Source organism: Nerophis lumbriciformis, linkage group LG03 (assembly GCF_033978685.3).
Source record: "Nerophis lumbriciformis linkage group LG03, RoL_Nlum_v2.1, whole genome shotgun sequence".
In the NCBI taxonomy this organism is placed as follows: domain Eukaryota; kingdom Metazoa; phylum Chordata; class Actinopteri; order Syngnathiformes; family Syngnathidae; genus Nerophis; species Nerophis lumbriciformis.
This window is the reverse complement of record NC_084550.2, coordinates 70,348,682-70,371,669: the sequence shown is the minus strand read 5'-3', so window position 1 is coordinate 70,371,669 and position 22,988 is coordinate 70,348,682. Positions and strand designations below refer to the sequence as shown.

At 42.8% G+C, this 22,988-nt stretch overlaps 1 long non-coding RNA gene across 1 annotated transcript; it reads right to left on the bottom strand.

Annotated features, from left to right (window-relative positions):
• Nucleotides 1-10,453: 10,453 nt before the first annotated feature.
• LOC140678598 (uncharacterized) lies at nucleotides 10,454-20,866 on the bottom strand. The gene is made up of 3 exons (XR_012050341.1): nucleotides 20,790-20,866; nucleotides 10,696-10,773; nucleotides 10,454-10,617 (listed from the first exon to the last, which is right to left on the bottom strand). It is a non-coding gene; the product is annotated as an uncharacterized lncRNA (long non-coding RNA).
• Between the last annotated feature and the right edge of the window lie 2,122 nt (nucleotides 20,867-22,988).

The following is a 22,988-nucleotide window of genomic DNA, read 5'->3' as shown; positions in this document are numbered from 1 at the left end:
GATTGAATCAATAAAAGGCTATCGATGCTGTGAAGACAGGAACGTCCTCATGTGCGATCAGTCTTTAGGCTTTTGACGGGATGTACGGTTGAAATAAAAAAGTATCTTTTTTCCTTCACACTTTTGATTGATTGATTAGAACTTTTATTATTAGATTGCACAGTACAGTACACATTCCGTACAATTGACCACTAAATGGTAACACCCCAATAAGTTTTTCAACTTGTTTAAGTCAGGTCATGTGACCACCTGGCTCTGTTTGATTGGTCCAACGTCACCAGTGACTGCATCTGATTGGTGGAACGAAGTGAAACGTCACCAGTAAGGCAGGCACTTTGAAGGTCTGTCTGACAGACCAAAACAAACAAAGCGTGCATTAACAGATCGATAAAAATTAGTAGCGAGTAGCGAGCTGAATGTAGATAAAAGTAGCGGAGTAAAAGTAGCGTTCCTTCTCTATAAATATACTTAAGTAAGAGTAAAAGTATGTTGCATTAAAACTACTCTTAGAAGTACAATTTATCCCAAACGTTACTCAAGTAGATGTAACGGAGTAAATGTAGCGCGTTACTACCCACCTCTGATGATATGCGATATTACATTTCTTGAAACCAGCAAACTTATACTAAAAACTAATGTATTGTTCTTAATGGAAAGGCAACAAGGCAAGCGCTTGTTACTCTCGGGGTCTCCTAGCCGCTCAGGCAAATCATATTGTCTAAAAATGCATTTTTCCATGGATAACATGACATCATCGCATACCTGCCAACTACTCCGGTTTTCCCGTAATTAGTACGGTTTTCATCAACCTATTCCGGGTTACGGTTGCAGTGATAAAAAATACGGTTTTTCATTAATTACATTTTTTTTTTTTTTTTTTTTAGTTTTATTCACGAAATCGCGTAACAACAATGACAATCGACACTGCTTCCCGTAACTTCCTATCGAGCCATTCCGAATGCCATGCGCAAGGCTATTTATAGCACCGCTGCCAAGCACGAGGCACCAGTTGCCATTGTTTCCAAACGAGCGAACGATCATGGAATCAGCCGGAGAAAAATCGCAAACGAGTCTTAAACCGAAAAGAAAACTGCAGTCATTCCGTGAAGAATGTTCAAAAGCCTATCCGGGAATAATTATCCGTTCCAAAAAGGGTGAAAACTACGCGAATTGCACCTTGTGCAGACAAGATTTTTCGATCGGACACGGAGGAATTAGCGATGTAAAAGACCACGTTGGGACAAAAAAACACAAGTCTAATGCCGTTGCTAAATTTGGATTTTAGCCACAAAAAGGTAATGACACCAATGTTATCTATTGGAATTGTTTAGTACTGTTATACTGTTAAAAGTGTTTATACTATTTATGCTTTCAAGTCCAAGTTGAAGAAATCTTGTTAAATGTTGACAGCATAACTACCAAAATACAGAAGTATGTCCTTAATATTTTTGCAGTGCTATTTCTGTTGAAAAGTTCAAATGATTACATTAGAGATGTGATGTGCCACTTTTCAAGTGTCTGATGGCTTCAATTAATTTTCATGAATTTTTCATATTTTGAATTCTTTTGAAAGGCTTACAAAAAAACTACATTTGAATTGTAATTCCATGCTATTGACAGGACTATTAATTTTAATGAAGTTAGCTTACCATGTTTACAGTATGATAATTGTGATAGAAATGTGAATTTTAGGCACGGAATATTTTTTACAATTGAACAAGGCAGTAGATTATACAAGCTTGGACAGAAAGTTAATAATGACACCAATTTTTTTTTAATGGAATTGTTTAGTACTGTTTTACCATTTGTTTACTGTAAAAAGTGTTTATACTTTCAATTAACAAATTGAAGTCTTGTGAAAGGTTGACAGGATAACTGGCATTAACTGTCAAAATAATTTCAAACTATTGAAGTTAGCTTACAGAATAAACATGTCAATCAACCCATATGATTTTTGCTGTAATATTTTTGTTTTGAAAAGTCACTGTGACTGATAGAAAAGTGATGGTTTTAGCAACATTTTAACCTGTCTGAATGCTAATAATCATTTTGCGTCGGGGGGGCGAAGCCTGAACCCCCCACCAGGACTTTGTCCTGGACCTACCGGGGCCTGCGGCCCCTGGACCCTGGCTACTAGGTTTTTCTGATTTCAAAAGTTGGCAGGTATGCTGTCTCATTTGTTTTGGGAATGTACAATTATTCAATCATTTTGGTCCAGCATTTTCTTTTTTTACTCGGGGGTATAATCAGAGAAAACGTGTCCCTGACAGGGATATAATCTTGTTTGGGTGGTCTTCAGAAACACAAAAACTTCCAAAATATTCTATAGCTGTGTTGCTGCTCGGGACAGTTTTGGCCAAAAGACTCATTCTCAAAGACTGGAAAGGCCCATCTGCACCCAACTTCAGGAACTGGCTAAATGAACTTGTGAATGTAATGACTCTTGAAAAAATAAGATTTATAAACTCTGCAAGTATGAATAAATGGGAACTAACCTGGAAACCTTTACTGACATATATTGAATCATAACTTAAGACATTTAAGGAAAAACAAAAAAAAAACTGCCATCTTTTTTGTACGGTAGTTGGATTCTTTTTTTTATTATCTTTTTTCTGTATTGATCCGAGACTATTATTTTTTATTTATTTTTTGTTACTTCTGATATGGCTTTGCCACGGTTTACTTATTTTTATTTATTTTTTTTGTGACTTTTTATTTTCTATTGTTTTGCATCTGATCAACCTCTGACTTTCCTTTTCTTTTTTAAGTGTGAACGGTGGAGAGGTGATCTTGGGGTCACTTCCTGAGGATCCTTGATGCCGAGGAATGCTCATCCATCTTGCTATGGTCTGGATAGCCTGCTGATCCTGAGCCAGAGCGGGATGGATGGATATATATACAATATTTGGGTATTTTTTTCTTTTTTTTCTAATAATGTTTATACTGTAAACCTTGATCTGTTAAAGTTTAAGTGCACCTCTCTCCTCAAGTGTGCATGTGAGTGTGTATGAGTGGATGTGTGATTGTATTAAGGCTTTGCGTGAGCAAAGTATGACTGTTAAATGTGATTTTAACTGGAAAATTCCATAAAAATATTTGCAAAAAATGAAAAGAAAAGGAAGTGTGGCCTTTTATTGTGAGCAGATGTGCAATAGCCATGCTGTTTGATCAGCATCTTGATGTGCCACACCTGTGAGGTGGAATGGATGATCTTGGCAAAGAAGAAATGCTCACTAACACAGATTTAGACAGATTTGTGAACAATGTTTGAGAGGAATAGGACTTTTGCGTACATAGTAAAAGTTTCAGATCTTTGAGTTCAACGCATGAAAAAGTGAAGCAAAAACAAAAGTGCAGCGTTTATATTTTTGTTCAGTAAATATAATAATATTCTACTTTTGTCTCTGGCGAACGTCACAAGTATTTTTCAGACTATAAGGCGCACTTAAAAACTTTTCATTTTCTGAAAACTTCACCGTGCGCCTTATAACCCGGTGCGCCTAATGTACGGAATCATTTTGGTTGTGCTTACCGACCTCGAAGCAATTTTATTTGGTACATGGTGTAATGATAAGTGTGAGGAGTAGATGGCACTCACACATAAGAGATACGTGTAGACTGCAATATGACTCAAGTAAACAACATCAACAATTTATATGTTCAATTGAACATATAGAACATTACACACGGCGCTCAGAAATCTATCAAAATGTTTTAGTGGGACTTTGGTAAGCTATGAAGCCACACCGCTTGATGGTTTGTACTGTGCTTCAACATAGGAGTATTATTATGGTGTGTGTATAAGGTAAGACATTATCTGGAGTTTTGTTTCACAATATTATGCAAAAAAAAAAACGTGTCTAACCTTCTGGTACTTGCTGATGTGTATTTGGGATCTGCATAAGTCCTGAAAATTTGCGCGCGTCCACCCTTGACTGTAGTCGGTAATCTTCTTCTTTTTCTCTATCTTCTTGTTATGTGACATTCATCCTCCACTGTTGCCATTTCTAATATAAAGTAGTGTAAAGTTCTTACTTATATCTGTCAGTAAACTCACCATGAAAGCACTAAAACATATCGGTGTAGTGAGTTTACGTTATTCACCCAAGGAACTTTAGTTATTAAAGAGTTCCGGTCAGACGTTTTTTTCACGGGACACATTTCGGGCGTTGTTGTTGCACTAGTGAGCCACGGATGAGGAGATGCTGCTCCGTTATTGATTGAAGTAAAGTGTGAATGTCATTAAAACAGTTAGCGCCATCTTTTGACACTTCTTCCACTCCCGTCCTTGCACGCTACACCGCTAAAGACCGCCCACAAAAGTGACTTGAAGATGTGTAAATCATCATCTATGCAACATTTTGAGCAAAGAACCACCATTACATGTTATGTAGACCACAAGGAAGTCTTTCACATTTAGAAAATAATCATAACAAGCAGCATTGGTCGGGCCCGCATATTTGGCAGGTGGTAGTCCTAAGTGTCCCAATACTTTTGTCCAGTGGTAGTCCCAAGTGTCCCAATACTATTGTCCAGTGTAGGTGTCCCAATACTTTTGTCCAGTTGCCCAATACTTTTGTTCAGTGGTAGTAGTAAGAGTCCCAATACTTTTGTCAAGTTGGAGTCCCAAGTGTCCCAATACTTTTGTCCAGTTGTAGTCATAAGTGTCCCAATACTTTTGTGTAGTGTACCTACCTTGTCTGCATTGTGTGGGCATGCTGGTGCTTCCTGCTTTTAAGCAGCCATCTTGAAAAAACAGCAGCGCAGCAGCATCAGTGCAGCGGTTCTTTGAAGGCTCATAAAATCAAAACCGGAGCAGTTAGAAAAATTATTTCGATAACTTTTATTTGGAAGGGTTCAATCTCTCTCCTGTGTTAGTTTGAAGCTGAAACGACAAACGCGCTCAGAGGAGATAATGTTTGAAGAGAAGTGACCGGTTTATCAAAAAATTTTGTTTTGAAGGGGAAATTGCAAACTTCCTGTTGATTTTTGCTGAGGGTTGTCAATCTATGAAATGTAGGTCTAAGTGAGACCTACATAGAGGTTTTTGTTTCATGACTCTCCGACCTTCCCAGTGGGAGTTACAGGCAGTTTTGTCATTTTTTTCTTCCGAGGAGCAGTTTTTTCTCTGTTTTATTCAAAAATTGCGGTAGCGCGCAATTTTGAGAGTTGGGGTTAGGTTTTTTTTTTAGATCACAATTTTTGCCAGTCCTGATGTACGCGTTCAGTTTGGTGAGTTTTGAAGCATGTTAAGGGGGTCAAATTAGAGCTCAAAGAGGCAAAAGTGACTGTTTTTAGTACTTTTTTGTCTTGAAGGGGGAATTGCCAACTTCCTGTTGATTTTTGCCCGAGGATATACAATTATGAAAACTAGGTATAAGTCAGACCTACATAGAAGTTTTTGTTTCATGTCTCTCCGACCTTCCTAGTGGGAGATATAGGCAGTCTAGTTTTTTTTTTCCTAGGGGGCGCTAGAGCGCAATTTTGAGTTTTGGGGTTCGTTTTTTTTATAATATGACCCCTCTAATGCGCCTTATAATCCGGTGTGCCTTTTGTATGACAATAGACCTGACTAAAGCCGCTCATCGGCAGTGCGCCTTATAATCCGGTGCACCCTATGGTCTGGAAAATACAGTAAATGTGCTGGCAAAGGCTAATACGGGTTTTAGTTAAGTGGACAACTGCTTGTGTCAACTTGAGTCAGTGAGTCTCTCAGGTGTGGACATAAACAGGTTCCACTGGACCTGTAAGCCTAAGAGTATTATGTTTGGTGAACCATTGGTTTTGTGCAGCCCAGCAAGTCTCCTGTGGCATATATTCTAGAAAAGGAAAGGAAACAAAGCTTGGTTTAGAACATCATGAGAGAGAATTAGTGACGTTCAAACTGATTGGTGCTTTCTTTTTCTTCTAGAATCAACACCCCTCTGCCAAACTTTTCCTCTCTGAACCTGAGAGGTAGCTTTTACTTGGACACATTTTGTACCACCAATGAATGGATTTTGTTGTAACACGCTGGTTGTTTTTCGCCTGTTGTAGAAACCATGCTTGATTCCAGACCTCACATTGAAACCACAACAACCAAGAAGGTTCTCATCAAGACCATCGAGACCAGAGACGGTCAGGTAAAAAGCACATAAAGTGATCGGAAAAAGCCTCTCAAATCAACTAAAATGTGTTTTCCTTTTTTGTTAAGGTGATCAACGAGTCGACCCAGAACCAGGATGACATGGAGTAAAACTACTAATGAGGCTTGGGCCAAAAGACCAACAGAAGAGCAATATTTTCACTTATATTCCACCCACAGTTACACTAAAATAGCTTCTCAAAGTGCCTTTTATATGTGATGATTGTGTAAGTAGTAGTTAAGTTTCCATCTCTTATCCACAGTATGTTGGTTTTGTTTAGACACAGTTAAGATACACAGCAACACACAGTCAACCACACAAAGGTTTACAAAGGACCATTAGAGCCACTAAATATTCTATGAAGATTCTCAAGGCATTCAACCCATCGCAGCTGGACAGTTGAGATTGTCTGAGAAGACATTTCACTTTTCTTCCGAGCTCCGTCAGACTTAAAGCTGAACTATCGCTGGTCTATGACCATGAACTGATGAGGCTGCTCCAATAGAACTGAACTATCGCTGGTCTATGACCATGAACTGATGAGGCTGCTCCGATAGAACTGAACTATCGCTGGTCTACGACCATGAACTGATGAGGCTGCTCCAATAGAACTGAACTATCGCTGGTCTATGACCATGAACTGATGAGGCTGCTCCGATAGAACTGAACTATCGCTGGTCTACGACCATGAACTGATGAGGCTGCTCCAATAGAACTGAACTATCGCTGGTCTATGACCATGAACTGATGAGGCTGCTCCAATAGAACTGAACTATCGCTGGTCTATGACCATGAACTGATGAGGCTGCTCCAATAGAACTGAACTATCGCTGGTCTATGACCATGAACTGATGAGGCTGCTCCAATAGAACTGAACTATCGCTGGTCTATGACCATGAACTGATGAGGCTGCTCCAATAGAACTGAACTATCGCTGGTCTATCAATCAATCAATCAATGTTTATTTATATAGCCCTAAATCACAAAAGTCTCAAAGGGCTGCACAAGCCACGACGACTCCAGAGCCCACATAAGGGACGTCGATGTGAATGACTGAGAAACCTTGGAGAGGACCGCATATGTGGGTAACACCCCCTCTCTAGGGGAGACTGAAAGCAATGGATGTCGAGTGACATAATATTGTGAAAGTACAGTCCTTAATGGATCTAACATAGTAGTGAGAGTCCAGTCCATAGTGGGGTCAGCAGGAGACCATCCCAAGCGGAGACAGGTCAGCAGTGCAGAGATGTCCCCAACCGATGCACAGGCGAGCGGTTAACTCTGGACAGCCAGCACTTCATCCATGGTCACCGGAACCGGAATAACCCGGCGACGAGGCATGGAGAAAAGAAAAGAAACGGCAGATCAACTGCTCTAAAAGGGGGTCTATTTAAAGGCTAGAGTATACAAATGAGTTTTAAGATGGAACTTAAATGCTTCTACTGAGGTAGCATCTCTAACTGTTACCAGTAGGGCATTCCAGAGTACTGGAGCCCGAATAGAAAACACTCTATAGCCCGCAGACTTTTTTTGGGCTCTGGGAATCACTAATAAGCCGGAGTTCTTTGAACGCAGGTTTCTTGCCGGGACGTATGGTACAATACAGTCGGCAAGATAGGATGGAGCTAGACCGTGACCATGAACTGATGAGGCTGCTCCATTAGAACTGAACTATCGCTGGTCTATGACCATGAACTGATGAGGCTGTGCCATTAGAACTGAACTATCGCTGGTCTATGACCATGAACTGATGAGGCTGCTCCAATAGAACTGAACTATCGCTGGTCTATGACCATGAACTGATGAGGCTGCTCCAATAGAACTGAACTATCGCTGGTCTATGACCATGAACTGATGAGGCTGCTCCAATAGAACTGAACTATCGCTGGTCTATGACCATGAACTGATGAGGCTGCTCCAATAGAACTGAACTATCGCTGGTCTATGACCAGCTCTTTATCCTGTCGCCTTTCATTAGTCCCAGGTGCGTTGATTGCAGATTTCCTCCGGCTGTGGCGGCGCGTAGGCATGTTTAGCGGCGCTCTCTGTGGAGCTTCTAAGTCAGTGGTTCTTAACCTGGGTTCGATGGAACCCTAAGGGTTCGGTGAGTCAGGCTCAGGGGTCCGGCGGAGGTCAAGACACACCCGACTCATCGTGTAAATACAAACTTCTCCCTATCGGCGTATTACGGATACGGCAACAGCTACTAGTTTGCAGGTGTGTAATTTGTTGTGAGTTTATGCACTGTGTTGGTTTTGTTCTTTGAACATTAAAACATTAACGAGATTGTTGCGTTCAAATGTCTTAAGTACATCAATAGTAAGAATGTTGTGTTTAAGTGTTTACCAAGTAAAATAATAGTGGGAGTGTTGCGTTCAAATGTCTATTAAGTACATCAATAGTAAGGATGGTGTGTTCAAGTGTTTACCAAGTAAAATAATAGTGGGAGTGTTGCGTTTAAATGTCTATTAAGTACATCAATAGTAAGGATGGTGTGTTCAAGTGTTTACCAAGTAAAATAATAGTGTTGCATTCAAATGTCTACTAAGTACATTAAAAGTAAGAATGTTGTGTTTAAGTGTTTACCAAGTAAAATAATAGTGGGAGTGTTGCGTTTAAATGTCTATTAAGTACATCAATAGTAAGGATGGTGTGTTCAAGTGTTTACCAAGTAAAATAATAGTGTTGCATTCAAATGTCTACTAAGTACATCAATAGTAAGAATGTTGTGTGCAAGTGTTTACCAAGTAAAGCATAAACAGGAGTGTTACGTTCAAATGTTTTTTCACCATTAATTAGTTGCTTATTAACATGCACTCTTAATCATTAAATTAATGCCCTATTCGGCATGGCCCTAACCCTCTAACCCTGACCCTAACAAATAAATTAAGTCTTTATCACATAACTTTGTCTTGAATAACACATTTTATTTTTCACTAAAGAAGGGTTCGGTGAATGCGCATGAAACTGGTGGGGTTCGGTACCTCCAACAAGGTGCCCAAATCACAAATTATTCAGTCTGATTTTACGCCAATCATTAAATCATTTATTATTCAAAACGTGGCCCCCAATGCAGCTGAGATAGGCTCCAGCGACCCCCCGCCACCCCAAAAGGGACAAGCGGTAGAAAATGGGATGGATGCATGGAAAACTTGAACTTCTCAGCAGCACCTTTAATAAAAAAGACGACAATAACAATGAGTGATATTTACACAAATATGTACGTATGTATCAGTGATACCTTATTTTAACTTTTTATTTTCTTGGCCTTTTGGCCGCCGGCATCTCTGGGTCCTGACTGGTACCTTCAGCACTGTCTTCCCCCGCTCCAGGAGGTGGAGCTGTGGAGAAAAAGTTATCACACAATACTCCTCCAGTTTTGAAGTATATGAGCAGAAGTACTCACAGGGAGGCAGGCTTTGGAAGTCCACTTCAATGTCCTGACTGGTACCTTCATCATCTTCCCCCGCTCCAGGAGGTGGAGCTGTGGAGAAAAAGTTATCACAAAATACTCCTCCAGTTTTGAAATATATGAACAGAAGTAGTCACAGGGCGACAGGCTTTGGTTGTCCACGTCCTGGCTGTTATCATTGGCAGAATCCCTGTCTTCACCATCTCCAGGAGGTTGAGCTGTGGAGAAAAAGTTATCAGTAATTCTTCCTCCAGTTGGAAGTATATGAACACAATTACTCACAAGCTGGCGGGCCACCTCTTCCCAACTGTGTTTTGAAGTAAGATACAGATACAAGTTACAAATGAAACAGTTCATTATCAGCCCACTTAAGTAGTCATACCTCTGCCTTGAGTTGTGCCAGCTCTATTTCATGCTCCCGTTTTGTCTGCAGCAACTTCACTGCAAGAGATGGTTTACATTTAGCCACAATATTGTAATGTCAGGTTGTAGAATCTACGTTCCTTACAGTCACAATTGAGGTCGCCAAACTTAATGTCGAGAGCTCTCCTGTCTGTTTCGAAAGTTTTCCTGGCTGTTTCGAAAGTTTTCCTGGCTGTTTCGTAACTGCTCTTGACAGATTGGTGGATCGGGACGGCGTGGCGCAGTGGAAGAATGGCCGTGCGCAACCCAAGGATCCCTGGTTCAATCCCCACCTAGGACCAACCTCGTCATGTCCGTTGTGTCCTGAGCAAGACACTTCACCCTTGCTCCTGATGGGTGCTGGTTAGCGCCTTGCATGGCAGCTCCCTCCATCAGTGTGTGAATGTGTGTGTGAATGGGTAAATGTGGAAGTAGTGTCAAAGCGCTTTGAGTACCTTGAAGGTAGAAAAGCGCTATACAAGTACAACCCATTTATCATTATTTATTTATCTTCAAGGCAGATTGGTAGGCCTTCAAGGTGGCATCCATCTTGACTCGGTTGGTCTTCATGTCAGTTTTAAGAGAGGCCTGTTTGCTCCTGAATTCTATGCCCCTTATTTTGGCCTCTATTACTTCTCTATGGTGTGGCGCCATTTGGGCCAACCTGAGTGGAAATTCCTGTTCAACACAAGTAAATTCTGGCAATCAATATGGCGTGATGTCTGCAGTAACAGAGCGTAAATGCTATACACATACCTGCCAACTTTTGAAATCAGAAAAACCTAGTAGCCAGGGTCCAGGGGCCGCAGGCCCCGGTAGGTCCAGGACAAAGTCCTGGTGGGGGGTTCAGGGGGGCGAAGACGCAAAATGATTGATTGCATTCAGACATGTTAAAATGTTGCTAAAACCATCACTTTTCTATCAGTCACAGTGACTTTTCAAAACAAAAATATTACAGCAAAAATCATATGGGTTGATTGACATGTTTATTCTGTAAGCTAACTTCAATAGTTTGAAATTATTTTGACAGTTAATGCCAGTTATCCTGTCAACCTTTCACAAGACTTCAATTTGTTAATTGAAAGTATAAACACTTTTTACAGTAAACAAATGGTAAAACAGTACTAAACAATTCCATTAAAAAAAAAATTGGTGTCATTATTAACTTTCTGTCCAAGCTTGTATAATCTACTGCCTTGTTCAATTGTAAAAAATATTCTGTGCCTAAAATTCACATTTCTATCACAATTATCATACTGTAAACATGGTAAGCTAACTTCATTAAAATTAATAGTCCTGTCAATAGCATGGAATTACAATTCAAATGTAGTTTTTCTGTAAGCCTTTCAAAAGAATTCAAAATATGAAAAATTAATGAAAATTAATTTAAGCCATCAGACACTTGAAAAGTGGCACATCACATCTCTAATGTAATCATTTGAACTTTTCAACAGAAATAGCACTGCAAAAATATTAAGGACATACTTCTGTATTTTGGTAGTTATGCTGTCAACATTTAACAAGATTTCTTCAACTTGGACTTGAAAGCATAAATAGTATAAACACTTTTAACAGTATAACAGTACTAAACAATTCCAATAGATAACATTGGTGTCATTACCTTTTTGTGGCTAAAATCCAAATTTAGCAACGGCATTAGACTTGTGTTTTTTTGTCCCAACGTGGTCTTTTACATCGCTAATTCCTCCGTGTCCGATGGAAAAATCTTGTCTGCACAAGGTGCAATTCGCGTAGTTTTCACCCTTTTTGGAAGGGATAATTATTCCCGGATAGGCTTTTGAATATTCTTCACGGAATGACTGCAGTTTTCTTTTCGGTTTAAGACTCGTTTGCCATTTTTCTCCGGCTGATTCCATGATCGTTCGCTCGTTTGGAAACAATGGCAACTGGTGCCTCGTGCTTGGCAGCGGTGCTATAAATAGCCTCGCGCATGGCATTGGGAATGGCTCGATAGGAAGTTACGGGAAGCAGTGTCGATTGTCATTGTTGTTACGCGATTTCGTGAATAAAACTTTAAAAAAAAAAAAAATGTAATTAATGAAAAAACGTATTTTTTATCACTGCAACCGTAACCCGGAATAGGTTGATGACAACCGTACTAATTACGGGAAAACCGGAGTAGTTGGCAGGTATGTATACACACAATACAAACAGTCACAATATGACTGATAAAAAGTAAAAAAAAAAAAGATCATCTTTTACAATCAAGCAAAACACAACAAAAATGGAACAAACAGCAAAATATGAATGGGGAAATCGATTTGAATTCGAATCACGTTGTGCGATTCAGAATCGATTCTAATTTTTTTTAAATCGATTTTTTTATTTTTTATTAATGTACTTATTTTTTCATTTCAACAAAACAATACACAGCAATACCATAACAATGCAATCCAATTTCAAAAGCAAACCCGACCCAGCAACACTCAGAACTGCAATAAACAGAGCAATTGAGAGGAGACAAACACGACACAGAACAAACCAAAAGTAGTGAAACAAAAATGAATATTATCATCAACAGTATCAATATTAGTTACCAGTGTTGGGACTAACGCGTTACAAAGTAACGTGTTACTGTAACGCCGTTAGTTTCGGCGGTAACTAGTAATCTAACGCGTTATTTTTTATATTCAGTAGCTCAGTTACCGTTACTACATGATGCGTTACTGTGTTATTTTATTTGGGTTTTGGGGAAAGTAGCAAGTCTTGTCAAGTCAAAAGGCACAAGTCATTGATGTTAAAGGCCTACTGAAATTATTATTTTTATTCAAACGGGGATAGCAGATCCATTCTATGTGTCATGCATGATCATTTCGCGATATTGCCATATTTTTGCTGAAAGGATTTACCGTATTTTCCGCACCATAAGGCGCCCTGGGTTATAAGCCGCGCCTTCAATGAACGGCATATTTCAAAACTTTGTCCACCTATAAGCCGCCCCGTGTTGTAAGCCGCATCTAACTGCGCTAAAGGAATGTCAAAAAAACAGTCAGATAGGTCAGTCAAACTTTAATAATATATTAAAAACCAGCGTTCTAACAACTCTGTTCACTCCCAAAATGTACGCAAATGTGCAATCACAAACATACGTATATCAACATGGACAGAGCTGCGTGAAAAAAGCCACCCGGCCTCTTCGCGTAAACTTAAACTTACCTTAACCACTCGCTCATCTTTTCTTCATCCATCCCTTCGAGTTAGCTTTTATGATGACGCCGGCTGGAAAGGTCTCTTTTGGCAAGGTCTTCCTTTTGAATATCACCATGGGTGGAAGTTTCTGGCCATTAGCATGGCAAGCTAGAACCACAGTGAAGGATGACTTCTCATTCCCTGTGGTGCGAATATTCACCGTACGTGCTCCCGTTGTATCCACAGTGCGGTTCACAGGAATATCAGTTGCTGTGAAATAGTAATCCGTGTGCGGATGGAGAGATTGCGTCTTTTCATGAACCGGATCCTTGTCGCTTTGTAGGAGCCATTTTGTGGTCTTTACAGATGTAAACACACAAAGGAAATGAAACGTAATATCCGCGCGCTTTTTCTTCTTCTACGCGGGCGGGTGGTTGCTTACAGTAGAAGAAGAAGCGCTTCCTCTTCTATGGGGGCGGGTGCTTACCTTGGCGGTTGCTTGCGTAGAAGAAGAAGCGCTTCCTGTTCTACCGGGAAAAAAGATGGCGGCTGTTTACCGAAGTTGCGAGACCTAAACTTTATGAAAATTAATCTTAATATTAATCCATATATAAAGCGCACCGGGTTAAAAGGCGCACTGTCAGCTTTTGAGAAAATTTGTGGTTTTTAGGTGCGGCTAATAGTGCGGAAAATATGGTAGTAGAGAACATCGACGATAAAGTTCGCAACTTTTGGTCGCTGATAAAAAAAAAAGCCTTGCCTGTACCGGAAGTAGCGTGACGTCACAAGTTGTGGAGCTCCTCACAATTCCCCATTGTTTACACCAGCAGCGAGAGCGATTGGGACCGAGAAAGCGACGATTACCCCATTAATTTGAGCCAGGATGAAAGATTTGTGGATGAGGAACGTGAGAGTGAAGGACTAGAGTGCAGTGCAGGACGCATCTTTTTTCGCTCTGACCGTAACTTAGGTACAAGAGCTCATTGGATTCCACACTCTCTCCTTTTTCTATTGTGGATCACGGATTTGTATTTTAAACCACCTCGGATACTATATCCTCTTGAAAATGAGAGTCGAGAACGCGAAATGGACATTCACAGTGACTTTTATCTCCACGACAATACATCGGCGAAGCACTTTAGCTACGGAGCTAACGTTTTAGCATCGTGCTTAAATGCAGATAGAAACAAAAGAAATAAGCCCCTGACTGGAAGGATAGACAGAAGATCAACAATACTACCAAACTCTGGACCTGTAACTACACGGTTAATGCTGTGCCGCCTGTCTAAGCCTAGCAATGCTGTTGCTAACGACGCCATTGAAGCTAACTTAGCTACGGGACCTCGACAGAGCTATGCTAAAAACATTAACTCTCCAGCTACGCCAGCTCTCATCTGCTCATCAACACCGGAGCTCACCTGCGTTCCAGCGATCGACAGCGCGACGAAGGACTTCACCCGATCATCGATGCGGTCGGCGACCCGGAGACGGAGGAAGTCAACCCAGACAGGTGAAGACAGCAGTGCGGCAGCTGGCGTTGTAGCTTTCAACAACACCCCGGCCGCCATCAGAGTCGGCAAGAAACATATTTTTCCCCAAAGTTACGTACGTGACATGTACATAGCGACACACACGTACGGGCAAGCGATCAAATGTTTGGAAGCCAAAGCTGTAGTCACGGTAGCGTGTTTGCTAGCCAACTCAAAGTCCTCCTGGTTGTGTTGCTGCAGCCGCCGCTAATACGCGATCCCACCTACAGCTTTCTTCTTTGCTGTCTCCATTGTTCATTGAACAAATTGCAAAAGATTCACCAACACAGATGTCCAGAATACTGTGGAATTTTGCGATGAAAACAGAGCTGTTTGTATTGTGATACAATGGTGTCCCAATACTTCTGCTTCAACCCTTGACGTCACGCGCAAACGTCATCATACCTAGACGTCATCATACCTAGACGTCATCATACCTAGACGTTTTCAACCGGAAGTTTCCCGGGAAATTTAAAATTGCACTTAATAAGTTAACCCGGCCATATGGGCATGTGTTGCAATGTTAAGATTTCATCATTGATATATAAACTATCAGACTGGCTTTCAGTAGGCCTTTAAAGTCTAAGTGGAGTTGCAAGTCTCTTTACATTTTGTCAAGTCGAGTCTAAAGTCATCAAATTCATGACTCGAGTCCAAGTCATGTGACTCGAATCCACACCTCTGCTAGTTTCCGCCGAAACTAACTGCTGACACATGCGTTTGTGGCTGGCTGCTCCGAAAACAAACCCCGCCCACTAAGAGCACTGCACATCATAATGGCGGCAACAGTTTTGATGTTAAAGGTCTAAAAAAATTACGTACAATGTCCGAATTTTTTTTGTTTTTGTCCTGTCCAGCTTCTCAGGCAAATCATATAGTTGATGGTAGATGCACATATCGGCTGTTCACATTGACTTTACAAAAGAGAAGTGTGGTATACCGTATTTTCCGCACTATTAGCCGCACCTAAAAACCACAAATTTACTCAAAAGCTGACAGTGCGGCTTATAACCCGGTGCGCTTTATATATGGATTAATATTAAGATTCATTTACATAAAGTTTAGGTCTCGCAACTACGGTAAACAGCCGCCATCTTTTTTCCCCGTAGAAGAGGAAGTGCTTCTTCTTCTACGCAAGCAACCGCCAAGGTAAGCACCCGCCCCCATAGAACAGGAAGCGCTTCTTCTTCTACTGTAAGCAACCACCCGCCCCCGTAGAAGAAGAAGAAGCGCGCGGATATTACGTTTCATTTCCTTTGTGTGTTTACATCTGTAAAGACCACAAAATGGCTCCTACTAAGCGACAGGTTTCCGGTTCATGAAAAGACGCAATCTCTCCATCCGCACACGGACTACTATTTCACAGCAACTGCCTAAAGACTTTCAAGAAAAGCTGGCTACTTTCCGTGCATATTGTAAAAACAAGATAGCTGAAAAAAAGATCCGACCAGAGAACATTATCAACATGGACGAGGTTCCACTGACTTTTGATATTCCTGTGAACCGCACTGTGGATACAACGGGAGCACGTACGGTGAATATTCGCACCACAGGGAATGAGAAGTCATCCTTCACTGTGGTTCTAGCTTGCCATGCTAATGGCCAGAAACTTCCACCCATGGTGATATTCAAAAGGAAGACCTTGCCAAAAGAGACCTTTCCAGCCGGCGTCATCATAAAAGCTAACTCGAAGGGATGGATGGATGAAGAAAAGATGAGCGAGTGGTTAAGGGAAGTTTACGCGAAGAGGCCGGGTGGCTTTTTTCACGCAGCTCCGTCCATGTTGATATACGACTCCATGCGCGCCCACATCACGCTGGTTTTTAATATATTATTAAAGTTTGACTGACCTATCTGACTGTTTTTTTGACATTCCTTTAGCGCAGTTAGATGCGGCTTATAACACGGGGCGGCTTATAGGTGGACAAAGTTTTGAAATATGCCGTTCATTGAAGGCGCGGCTTATAACCCAGGGCGGCTTATGGTGCGGAAAATACGGTACTTAAAAGACCGAATGAAAGTGACTCAAAAACGACATTACAACAGACGGTGTGACAAGAGCGCTCTCTGGCGACCATTTTCCTCTACGGAAGTGACGTCACGCGCAGGTCTGAAATGGCACGTATTTCGAACGTATTTTGAACTTTACCTGAGGGGAAAGTTAGCGCCAGGGTGTTGTAAACTCAATAAAGCAACTAAAGTGGTTATTTTCTTAAAAGACCGAATTAAAATGACTCAAAAACGCCAACATTACAACCATACTTGCCAACTCTCACAGATTTTCCGGGAGACTCTCGAAATTCAGCGCCTCTCCCGAAAACCTCCCGGGACAAATGTTCTCCCGAAAATCTCCCGAAATTCATATAAACAGCATACCTGCCCAATGACGTTATAACTGTAGAATGATGGAGGGCGAGTTCTTGGTTTCTTATGTGGGTTTATTGTTAGTTTCATTAACGTCCTCCCAGCGCGGCAACAACACACAACAACAGCAGTCACGTTTTTGTCTACCGTAAAGCAGTTGGTCTGCCGTAAACCGCAATGTTGTGACACTCTGAAACAGGACAATACTGCCATCTAGTGCATTTGATGAAAGCACTTTTGTGCGTGCCACACAGCAATGCATCATCAGAGAGGGTGTTCAGCATGGTTCGAAAAATAGTGACAGAGAATAGAACAAGGATGGACAATTCAACCCTTAACTCAACAATGAGTAGATGAGTGTTATGTGTGTGTGTATATGTGTAAATAAATGAACACTGAAATTCAAGTATTTATTTTATATATATATATATATATATATATATATATATATATATATACATACATATATATAAAATAAAATATATATATATATATGTGTGTATATATATATATATACATATAATAAAATATATATATATATATTTAGGGGCGGCATGGCGTAGTGGGTAGAGCAACCGTGCCAGAAACCTGAGGGTTGCAGGTTCGCTCCCCGCCTCTTACCATCCAAAAATCGCTGCCGTTGTGTCCTTGGGCGGGACACTTCACCCTTTGCCCCCGGTGCCACTCACACCGGTGAATTGAATGATGAATGATAGGTGGTGGTCGGAGGGGCCGTTGGCGCAAATTGCAGCCACGCTTCCGTCAGTCTACCCCAGGGCAGCTGTGGCTATGAAAGTAGCTTACCACCACCAGGTGTGAATGTTTGATGGGTTCTACATGTAAAGCGACTTTGGGTACTTAGAAAAGCGCTATATAAATCCCAGTTATTATTATTATTATATATATATATATATGTATATATAGCTAGAATTCACTGAACGTCAAGTATTTCTTATATATATATATATATATATATATATATATATATATATGAAATACTTCACGGTGGAAGAGGGGTTAGTGCATCTGCCTCACAATACGAAGGTCCTGAGTAGTCTTGGGTTCAATCCCGGGCTCGGGATCTTTCTGTGTGGAGTTTGCATGTCCTCCCCGTGACTGCGTGGGTTCCCTCCGGGTACTCCGGCTTCCTCCCACCTCCAAAGACATGCACCTGGGGATAGGTTGATTAGCAACACTAAATTGGCCCTAGTGTGTGAATGTGAGTGTGAATGTTGTCTGTCTATCTGTGTTGGCCCTGCGATGAGGTGGCGACTTGTCCAGGGTGTACTCCGCCTTCCGCCCGATTGTAGCTGAGATAGGCTCCAGCGCCCCCCGTGACCCCAAAGGGAATAAGCGGTAGAAAATGGATGGATGGATGGATATATGAAATACTTGACTTGGTGATTTCTAGCTGTAAATATACTCCTCCTAGATTCAGGCGGGTGGCAGTTAAACCAATTTGGAAATATATATACATAGTTAAATGTTGTTACCCACATACGAAAAACGAGCAGGCACCTGCAGCATATGCCACAACAGAAGAAAAAAAAAAAGAAGAGATGGACACTTTTACGGAGCGGAGAAGGGACGCCTCGCCGGGGTCCGGGACCGAGGCCCCTTCCCCCGAGAGGGCCCCACCGGGAGCCGTAGCTGAGGCGATCCGCGAGAAGGCCCCGACGCACGTCCAGGGTCACCACCGCGCCCACCGCACCGACACCCCGCCTCGTCCGCCTTCGCCGCGGCCGGCGTCACGCGCAGCAGGTAAGCAGCTTACCTGCCCGCCACCCCCGTGGCCGGGGGCTCGTAACAGGGGTCACTCCGCGCGCTCCGCCCGCGCAGCTTACCTGCCCGCCACCCCTGTTGCCGGGGGCGCGTAACAGGGGTCACTCCGCGCGCAGTGCGCTCACGAAAGGGGAGGGGCTCACCCTGGTTGATATAGACAGCAGGACGGTGGCCATGGAAGTCGGAACCCGCTAAGGAGTGTGTAACAACCCACCTGCCGAATCAACTAGCCCTGAAAATGGATGGCGCTGGAGCGTCGGGCCCATACCCGGCCGTCGCCGGCAGCGAGAGCCGCGAGGGCTAGGCCGCGACGAGTAGGATGGCCGCCGCGGTGCGCGCTGAAGCCTCGGGCGCGAGCCCGGGTGGAGCCGCCGCGGGTGCGAGGGACATCGCACCTCCACGCGCTTGGAGGTGCGCTCAGCGCGGCTCCCATATGATTGCGCACTGGTGTGCGTCTGGGCCGTGACAGCGTGGCACGCATTGAATGTCTGTGCTGCATTGGATCAGTCTCCTTTCTTTAACAGGCAAAAGCTTTATAACCTCACTAATGCCTTGCATCGTCTATATTAGATATATAACAACGAGCGGGTGCGGGCGGGTGCGGTTCTGATTAAATGTTAGATCGGCTGGATGGCGGATGGTTGACGACTTTCTGATGCGGTTGCGGATGAAATAATTGCCTATCCGCGCATCTCTAATATATATATATATATATATATATATATATATATATATATATCCATCCATCCATCCATCTTCTTCCGCTTATCCGAGGTCGGGTCGCGGGGGCAGCAGCCTAAGCAGGGAAGCCCAGACTTCCCTCTCCCCAGCCACTTCGTCCAGCTCCTCCCGGGGGATCCCGAGGCGTTCCCAGGCCAGCCGGGAGACATAGTCTTCCCAACGTGTCCTGGGTCTTCCTCGTGGCCTCCTACCGGTCGGACGTGCCCTAAACACCTCCTTAGGGAGGCGCTCGGGTGGCATCCTGACCAGATGCCCGAACCACCTCATCTGGCTCCTCTCGATGTGGAGGAGCAGCGGCTTTACTTTAAGCTCCCCCCGGATGACAGAGCTTCTCACCCTATCTCTAAGGGAGAGACCCGCCACCCGGCGGAGGAAACTCATTTCGGCCGCTTGTACCCGTGATCTTGTCCTTTCGGTCATAACCCAAAGCTCATGACCATAGGTGAGGATGGGAACGTAGATCGACCGGTAAATTGAGAGCTTTGCCTTCCGGCTCAGCTCCTTCTTCACCACAACGGATCGATACAGCGTCCGCATTACTGAAGACGCCGCACCGATCCGCCTGTCGATCTCACGATCCACTCTTCCCTCACTCGTGAACAAGACTCCAAGGTACTTGAACTCCTCCACTTGGGGCAAGATCTCCTCCCCAACCCGGAGATGGCACTCCACCCTTTTCCGGGCGAGAACCATGGACTCGGACTTGGAGGTGCTGATTCTCATCCCAGTCGCTTCACACTCAGCTGCGAACCGATCCAGGGAGAGCTGAAGATCCTGGCCAGATGAAGCCATCAGGACCACATCATCTGCAAAAAGCAGAGACCTAATCCTGCAGCCACCATATATATATATATATATATATATATATATATATATATATATATATATATATATATAAATAGAAAATACTTGAATTTCAGTGTTCATTTATTTACACATATACACACACATAACACTCCTCTACTCATTGTTAAGGGTTGAATTGTCCATCCTTGTTCTATTCTCTGTCACTATTTCAGAACACACACATTATACAAATATACATTATAAAATCAATAAGAAAACGGGAGCTCTAATTTGGGAGTCTGAATTAGGATCAGAAGTTCCTATATAAACATTGCGTACTCACGTCGCCATTTTGTATTGATTACTGCAGCTGTGCACTGGATTCATTCACAAATACAAACTACAACTCACAAACACTTTAGAGTTAGGCTCCACCATCAGAATGTGTACTTAAACTTATAAAGATCACATGGATGTTATTCAGTGAGTTAAACTAACCTGTTATAGAGGAGGAAAAAGCACACAGGACGTTTCAATTGTTCACAGACTGGTCACGCTCATCAGAATGACAAGACACTTCCTGTATTCAATTGGGAAGAAACGCCCTACTGCCCCCTACTGACCAATGTGAGTACTGATAAATGTGGAATGACAGCTCCAAAAACGAATTCAAACCACAAAATAAAATAAATAAATCAACACAAAAATGTGACACATTATGGGTGGGTCACATATGCATGTACAGTAGATGGCAGTATTGTCCTGTTTAAAAGTGTCACAACATTGCTGTTTACGGCAGACGAACTGCTTTACAGTAGACCATACTTGCCAACCTTGAGACCTCCAATTTCGGGGCGGGGGCGTGGTTAAGAAGGGAGGAGTATATTTACAGCTAGAATTCACCAAGTCAAGTATTTCATTTATATATATATATATATATATATATATATATATATATATATATATATATATATATATATATATATATATATATATATATATATCCCCGCGACCCCGAAGGGGATAAGCGGTAGAAAATGGATGGATGGATGGATGGATGGATATATATATATATATATATATATATATATATATATATATATATATATATATATATATATATATATATTTATATATATATATATATAAAAGAAATAATTGACTTTCAGTGAATTCTAGCTATATATATATATATATATATATATATCCATCCATCCATCCATCCATCTTCTTCCGCTTATCCGAGGTCGGGTCGCGGGGGCAGCAGCCTAAGCAGGGAAGCCCAGACTTCCCTCTCCCCAGCCACTTCATCCAGCTCCTCCCGGGGGATCCCGAGGCGTTCCCAGGCCAGCCGGGAAACATAGTCTTCCCAACGTGTCCTGGGTCTTCCTCGTGGCCTCCTACCGGTCGGACGTGCCCTAAACATCTCCTTAGGGAGGCGCTCGGGTGGCATCCTGACCAGATGCCCGAACCACCTCATCTGGCTCCTCTCGATGTGGAGGAGCAGCGGCTTTACTTTGAGCTCCCCCCGGATGACAGAGCTTCTCACCCTATCTCTAAGGGAGAGCCCCGCCACCCGGCGGAGGAAACTCATTTCGGCCGCTTGTACCCGTGATCTTGTCCTTTCGGTCATAACCCAAAGCTCATGACCATAGGTGAGGATGGGAACGTAGATCGACCGGTAAATTGAGAGCTTCGCCTTCCGGCTCAGCTCCTTCTTCGCCACAACGGATCGATACAGCGTCCGCATTACTGAAGACGCCGCACCGATCCGCCTGTCGATCTCACGATCCACTCTTCCCTCACTTGTGAACAAGACTCCGAGGTACTTGAACTCCTCCACTTGGGGCAAGATCTCCTCCCCAACCCGGAGATGGCACTCCACCCTTTTCCGGGCGAGAACCATGGACTCGGACTTGGAGGTGCTGATTCTCATCCCAGTCGCTTCACACTCGGCTGCGAACCGATCCAGTGAGAGCTGAAGATCCTGGCCAGATGAAGTCATCAGGACCAAATCATCTGCAAAAAGCAGAGACCTAATCCTGCAACCACCAAACTGGATCCCCTCAACGCCTTGACTGCGCCTAGAAATTCTGTCCATAAAAGTTATGAACATAATCGGTGACAAAGGGCAGCCTTGGCGGAGTCCAACCCTCACTGGAAACGTGTCCGACTTACTGCCGGCAATGCGAACCAAGCTCTGACACTGATCATACAGGGAGCGGACCGCCACAATCAGACAGTCCGAAACCCCATACTCTCTGAGCACTCCCCACAGGACTTCCCGAGGGACACAGTCGAATGCCTTCTCCAAGTCCACAAAGCACATGTAGACTGGTTGGGCAAACTCCCATGCACCCTCAAGGACCCTGCCGAGAGTATAGAGCTGGTCCACAGTTCCACGACCAGGACGAAAACCACACTGTTCCTCCTGAATCCGAGGTTCAACTATCCGGCGTAGCCTCCTCTCCAGTACACCTATATATATATATATATAAAAGAAATACTTGAATTTCAGTGTTCATTTATTTACACATATACACACACACATAACACTCATCTACTCATTGTTGAGTTAAGGGTTGAATTGTCCATCCTTTTTCTATTCTCTGTCACTATCTTTCTAACCATGCTGAACACACTCTCTGATGATGCATTGCTGTGTGGCACGCACAAAAGTGCTTTCATCAAATGCAC